Below are 7389 nucleotides of genomic sequence, written 5' to 3'. Positions count from 1 at the left end.
AATGTCCTCATGTACAAATTAATTTTCTTATGTTCCTCTCAGAATCACAACATAAAGAAAGGATAGTAGTGTGATAGGAAGCTATTTTATTTCTCAGAAATGCAGAAGCAGTGGTTTGAATAACTGTCTTGGGTTACGGAAAGTAATGTGTGAGCTCTCATCATGGATTTTAATAGACAGAGAATGTATTTTCTGTCCTCAGACACACAGAAAGTTGGTAAGCTACAGAAGCATAGTAACTTAAACTTAGATAAGTAAACTTTTATTTTTTTATTTAAAGTTTTATTTTATTTGTTTTCAATGAGTATCTGTAACTCTCAGACACAACAGAAGTGGAAGTTTAATGCCATTATACATGGTTTTATGCCACTATGATTTTGCTGGTAGTTGAACTCAGGACCTATGGAAAAACAGTTAGGGCTCTTAAATGCTGAATCATCTCACCAGTCTAAATTACTTTTGACGATGATGGTGATGAAGATGATGATGATGATGATGATTACCATTATTATTATTATACTTAAACTCTAAAGGGATCAAGATTTCCCCTCCTCCAAAGCTCTTTCCCCTCTCCTGTCTCAAGATATCCTACAATAAAGAAGATACCATCACAGCTTCCCATCCTCCCCAGCACTGAAGAAAGAAAAGTTTTACTTTGTCATGGTTATGGACATATTCTTGTTTACTGGGCTCAGAGCTTCAGATCTGATGGAGGGAGACTATGGAAATGGAATCTCCTTTGGAGGAATCTGCTTACCTTGTAGGAACGGGGAAACAGTGAGCAAAAGTAAGATGTTGTTCCACGACTTCATCCCTTGCTAAGAAAAAAGTCTATTTTTCACAGCTTGGGAACTGGGTAAGCAGTCTAAGCAAGCATGGCTAATAAGCCAAACCAGATGGGTAAACATTTGTCCATTGGATACGAAGGGGGAGCATTTAATTGACTATGCTGACTGTATCTCCTGTCCACTGTGTTCTAATCCCATGCAAGGAAAGTTCGGTGGATTTTGTCTGTCCTGTGTCAGAACAATAGTGTTTTCCATTCTGAATGCTTTTTCTTCACTGATATGAACCTTGAGAGAACAGTGGGAGCCACGGAAAGCCATAGCCAACAACATTCTACATTCTAGAATATCAAGGGCTTCTCTTAAGAAACACTTTCTTGTAGTTGTGAATTCAGCAGGGAGGAAAATTACAACCAACCTCTGATCAAGCAGCATAAAAATTAGCATGAGATAAAGAAAGACTTAAAAATGAGTCAGATCTCTGATACATAACAAGAAGTGGACCCTGGCACTGTCACAAATAACATTAAGGTTATTTTGTTGAGCAAGAGTTACTCTCCTGGAGTCCTCAGATGTTCATATGTGGTTGAAAATCTGTCACAGAAGACTGTATTGATATCATACTCTAATCCAGAGAGACCATACAAAAAAGTATATTATTCCTTCTGGAGTATTGGTTGAAATTAATTCACATCACACATTTGTATGTGAGGCTTAAATTAATGTTCTACATAGACAAAAGCATTATCTCAATCCTTGCCTTTGTATTTGTTTTGTTTTGTTTTGTTTTGTTTTGTTTTAATTTTGAAAATGGCTTAGTATTCTTCAGTTAAACAATTGAACTGAAGTGACTGTTCCTCAGACTGTATACATAGAGAACAGCTGAGTAGTAGTTGACATTTTTAGTCGGGGCGTCTCCCCATGGATCTGTTTGTGCCTGAATAAGCATGCATAGACTTATTTCAGTTAAGGGAATCATGTAGTATACAAAAAATTAGAGGATCCATCTGCTGTAAATATTTTCTTTTACTCAGGTGAAGGAAGGTTTATCAAAGGCTGTGTATCAAAGGTTGTAGATATTACACCATCCATAGGAGATAATATATCAAGAAAGATTCTGCAGGGATGCAGAGATTGACCTAAATATCCCCACACAATTCTATGCCAGGACGGACAAGATATCACTTCACGTGGAAATTTAAAATAATCTGATGCTATGGTATGTGGAGTGTTAATAAAGAAAAACCACCTAAAAAGCATATGCATATATAGAAGATGCTATTCAAAAATATCCAGAGGCAGTTTGGAACCTACATTTAGCACAAAGAGATTGAATCCCCACTTCACAGATACTGAATAGAGCCACTGAGTATTAAGAAATCTATATTAGAAATCACTTGCCTATCACATGTCTGTATAACTAGGGAGTCACAGCAAACATGACATTCGGAAAGCATAGCTTGAACTTGTCAACAATGGAGGGAGTGCATGTAGTGAACGAGGTTTGGGCATGAAACTCAAAAGTCGAAAATACCACTGAGATTTGAGTTTTGAGGACAATAAATACTTAATGACTTTTGGGACAAAATTTGAATCTAAAGACTCCTAAAATTATTTATCAAACAGCTCTGAATCCCTATGGAGATTGGTGGATATTATGAATTTAGTCTTTGCCTCAGAGGTATAGGTAAATGGTGTAATTTGAAGTGATTAGGTATGCTAAAGAGGCATACAAAACTGAGGAGGCCATGGTATCATTGAATAAGTGTGCTTCTCCAAAATGTAGCATGATTTTTTGTGCAGTGACCTAGACACTATACACACACGCGCATGCACACACATAAACACACAGATACACATATACACACATACACACAAACACACACACAAACTCACACAAACACACACACACACACACACACACACACACACACAAAACCCACAAATAATTGACTTCCTCTGTGCTGTGTGTGGCATGCTGGAATTATCCAAGATATGAAGAGTATTCTCCACAAGTAAGTTAAACCCAAACTCAATGAAAAATTTAGAATTCCTCCTCCTTTCTTGAGAAAGCATTCTGTGCATGAGTAATGCTTACATTTTAAAGTTTAAGAGGGATGACTTGAAAACAGTAACTACTTAATCCACGTTGAAACAGCATTTCAGAGATGTGTAGTGATTTAATTTTGATTTTATGAAACTGCAATTGCTCAGGTCTCATGATTGCAGTATTGAACCACTTCATTCCTAAACATAACTGTAGGGACAGTAAGAGTTTGGAGATTTCTTCAAGTTGAAAAACCTCAGAAATCGTATTAGCAACAACTTAATTCAAAAATGGAGAAACTTGTGCTTGGGTAAGGTCCTAAGACTGAGCAGCTGGTTCAAAGCCAAGGACAAACATTGCATGTAACCAAGGACTGCTGGGTACAGAACCTGTTACTAAAATGGAGAAAGCTAAAGTCTTCAGGAAATATGGATAAGGAAGACTTGAAATGGTAGAAATATATGCTATATATTTAGTGGTACACACTGAGAGGATGAATTTTTGAAATGTTTATCTCCTTAGGAGTGTAAACATTTGAGCTAAGTAAATGCTGTAGCCTAGGTACGAAAGGGAAGTGAGTTTCCATTCAGACACTGGAATTACCTTCATGCCGAACATGAACATGGGAGGGTTTCAAAGAAATGTTGAAGCACATCAAGAGCTTCTGAGCATCCAGGAGGAGTCTGAGAGGATTAATTTGTTCTTGTTATGGGGGATTTTCTACTTTATTGTTGGAAATCCATCAAGAGAAGTTCAAAGTCTAGAAACCAAATTCTATACAAGTCTCATATTAGCTTTGGAAGACTGTGACCTGTAAAGGCCTCAAAAAGGCATAGCTAGATTCACCTGTTAAAATGTATTACAATTGGTGACTGACTGCCTTCCCACTATGTTCCCAAGGCCAGCCGCAAGGTACGACTGTGGTGCTAAACCTTCGGCTGGGGAATTCTGCTTAGCTTAATTACTGTGTTTTGTTTTTGGTTTGAGTTGTGTTTGCTTCAGGTATTAGTACTGTTGGTTTGGTTGGAAGTTTTGTTATTCATTCTTAATAAATTTTTGTTCTTTTGGTGAATTTGCAGTTTTGATAACATCATGCACATTGGGTTATGATTGTATCATTAAACCCTTTTTGAAAAAAAATTAATATATATTTTTCAGAATAAAATGTGTTTTTCAACTCATAAGAAACAAGTTTTTTCTTGTGTCGTGTTGCACCCTGTAATCCCAGAAACCATATGTAGAGATAGATGACTAAAATTTGTAGGGTCTTGGGATTAACAATTGTTCCCAGTAAGCCAGAGGTACACATGTGGATTGGCCTTTCGATGTGTCTAGTGTGGCCTAATCTGTATACCAATTTCATGATGGAAAAGGTATCCATACTCTATACTTGTGGTCATATATTTAGCTACTCCTAAAACATAGTACTTTAGGAATGATCTCATAGAACAAGTTAATGAGAAAATCAACAGTATTTGTCTAATGACTACCAGAAAATGAAAACATTCACCAATGTATTGGAAATTAAACTCCGGAATATCTGACGTATTCTGTCTCTGCTTTATTGAGATATAGTCTCAGTGCGAACCACATAGAAGAGATAATGAATTCCATGTTCTTAAAAATCTTTTTTATACTTAGTTTTTATGTTGTTGGCCTTGAATATGTATTTGGTGCCTATTTTGGATAGTTGTTTGGTTCAGATTATTATCATTACCATTATTATTGCTATTATTTCTTTTTTTATTAACTTGAGTATTTCTTATATACATTTCTTTTTTTTTAAAGATTTATTTTATTTATTATATATAAGTACACTGTAGCTGTCTTCAGATACACCAGAAGAGGGCATCGGATCTCTTTACAGATGGTTGTGAGCCACCATGTGGATGCTGGGAATTGAACTCATGACCTCTGGAAGAACAGTCGGGTGTTCTTAACCACTGAGCCATCTCTCAAGCCCTCTTATATACATTTCGAGTGTTATTCCCTTTCCCGGTTTCCAGGTAACATCCCCTTCCTTTCTCCCCTTCTTTATGGGTGTTCCCGTCCCCACCCTCCCCCCCTTGTCGCCCTCCCCCCAACAATCTAGTTCACTGGGGGTTCAGTCTTAGCAGGACCCAGGGCTTCCCCTTCCACTAGTGCTCTTACTAGGATATTCATTGCTACCTATGGGGTCAGAGTCCAGGGTCAGTCCATGTATAGTCTTTAGGTAGTGGCTTAGTCCCTGGAAGCTCTGGTTGATTGGCATTGTTGTATATATGGAGTCTCGAGCCCCTTCAAGCTCTTCCAGTTCTTTCTCTGATTCCTTCAACGGGGGTCCTAATCTCAATTCAGTGGTTTTCTACTGGCATAGGCCTATGTGTTTGCCGTATTCTGGCTGTGTCTCTCAAGAGAGATCTACATCCGGCTCCTGTCGGCCTGAAATACTTTGCTTCGTCCATCTTGTCTAATTGGATGGCTGTATATGCATTGGCCACATGTGGGGGAAGCTCTGAAAGGGTGTTCCTTCTGTGTCTGTTTTAATCATTGCCTCTATTCCCTGCCAAGGGTATTCTTGTTCCCCTTTTAAAAAAGGAGTGAAACATTCACATTCTGATCATCCGTCTTGAGTTTCATTTGTTCTAGTCATCTAGGGTAATTCAAGCATTTGGGCTAATAGCCACTTATCAATGAGTGCATACCATGTGTGTTTTTCTGTGATTGGGTTACCTCACTCACGAAGATATTTTCCAGTTCCTACCATTTGCCTACAAATTTCATAACGTCATTGTTTTTGATAGCTGAGTAATATTCCATTGTGTAGATGTACCCCCTTTTCTGTGTCCATTCCTCTGTTGAAGGGCATCTGGATCCTTTCCAGCTTCTGGCTATTATAAATAAGGCCGCGATGAACTTAGTGGAGCACGTGTCTTTTTTATATGTTGGGGCATCTTTTGGGTATATGCCCAAGAGAGGTATAGCTGGATCCTCAGGCAGTTCAATGTCCAATTTTCTGAGGAACCTCCAGACTGATTTCCAGAATGGTTTTACCAGTCTGCAATCCCACCAACAATGGAGGAGTGTTCCTCTTTCTCCACATCCTTGCCAGCATCTGCTGTCACCTGAGTTTTTGATCTTAGCCATTCTCACTGGTGTGAGGTGAAATCTCAGGGTTGTTTTGATTTGCATTTCCCTTATGACTAAAGATGTTGAACATTTCTTTAGGTGTTTCTCAGCCATTCGGCATTCCCCAGCTGTGAATTCTTTGTTTAGCTCCGAACCCCATTTTTTTAATAGGATTATTTGTCTCCCTGCGGTCTAACTTCTTGAGTTCTTTGTATATTTTGGATATATGGCCTCTTTCTGTTGTAGGATTGGTAAAGATCTTTTCCCAATCTGTTGGTTGCCGTTTTGTCCTAACCACAGTGTCCTTTGCCTTACAGAAGCTTTGCAGCTTTATGAGGTCCCATGTGTCGATTCTTGATCTTAGAGCATAAGCCATTGGTGTTTTGTTCAGGAAATTTTTTTCCAGTGCCCATGTGTTCGAGATTCTTCCCCACTTCTTCTTCTGTTAGTTTGAGTGTATCTGGTTTGATGTGGAGTCCTTGATCCACTTGGACTTAAGCTTTGTATAGGGTGATAAGCATGGATCGATCTGCATTCTTCTACATGTTGACCTGCAGTTGAACCAGCACCATTTGCTGAAAATGCTATCTTTTTTCCATTGGATGGTTTTGGCTCATTTGTCAAAAATCAAGTGCCCATAAGTGTGTGGGTTCATTTCTGTGTCTTCAATTTTGTTCCATTGGTCTATCTGTCTGTCTCTGTACCAATAGCATGCAGTTGTTATCACTATAGCTCTGTTATACTGCTTGAGTTCAGGGATAGTGATTAAACCTAAAGTCCTTTTATTGTTGAGAATAATTTTAACTATTCTTGGATTTTTGTTATTCCAGATGAATTTTCAAATTGTTCTGTCTAACTCTTTGAAGAAATGGATTGGTATTTTGATGGGGATTGCATTAAATCTGTAGATTGCTTTTTTAAAATGGCCATTTTTACTATATTAATCCTGCCAATCCATGAGCATGGGAGATCTTTCCATCTTCTGAGGTCTTCTTCAATTTCTTTCTTCAGTGTCTTGAAGTTCTTATTGTACAGATCTTTTACTTGCTTGGTTAAAGTCACATCAAGGTACTTTATATTATTTGGGTCTATTATGAAGGGTGTCGTTTCCCTAATTTCTTTCTCAGCTTGTTTCTCTTTTGTGTAGAGGAAGGCAACTGATTTATTTGAGTTAATTTTTATACCCAGCCAATTTGCTGAAGTTGTTTATCAGCTTTAGTAGTTCTCTCTTGGAACTTTTCAGATCACTTAAATATACTATCATATCGTCTGCAAATAGTGATATTTTGACTTCTTCTTTTCCCATCTGTATCCTCTTGACCTCCTTTTGTTGTCTGATTGCTCTGGCTAGAACTTCAAGAACTATATTGAATAAGAAGTGAGAGAGTGGGCAGCCTTGTCTAGTCCCTGATCATAGTGGGATTGCTTCAAGTTTCTCTCCATTTAATT

At 38.0% G+C, this 7389-nt stretch overlaps 1 long non-coding RNA gene across 1 annotated transcript; it reads right to left on the bottom strand.

Moving 5' to 3' along the window:
• Window positions 1–260: 260 nt before the first annotated feature.
• On the bottom strand, window positions 261–1227 carry LOC134484736 (uncharacterized). Its single transcript, XR_010062469.1, has 2 exons — window positions 758–1227; window positions 261–400 (listed from the first exon to the last, which is right to left on the bottom strand). It is a non-coding gene; the product is annotated as an uncharacterized LOC134484736 (long non-coding RNA).
• Between the last annotated feature and the right edge of the window lie 6162 nt (window positions 1228–7389).

Source organism: Rattus norvegicus (assembly GCF_036323735.1).
Source record: "Rattus norvegicus strain BN/NHsdMcwi chromosome Y unlocalized genomic scaffold, GRCr8 chrY_unlocalized_4, whole genome shotgun sequence".
NCBI classification, from domain to species: Eukaryota; Metazoa; Chordata; class Mammalia; order Rodentia; family Muridae; genus Rattus; species Rattus norvegicus.
This window is presented reverse-complemented; position numbering and strand designations above follow the sequence as displayed.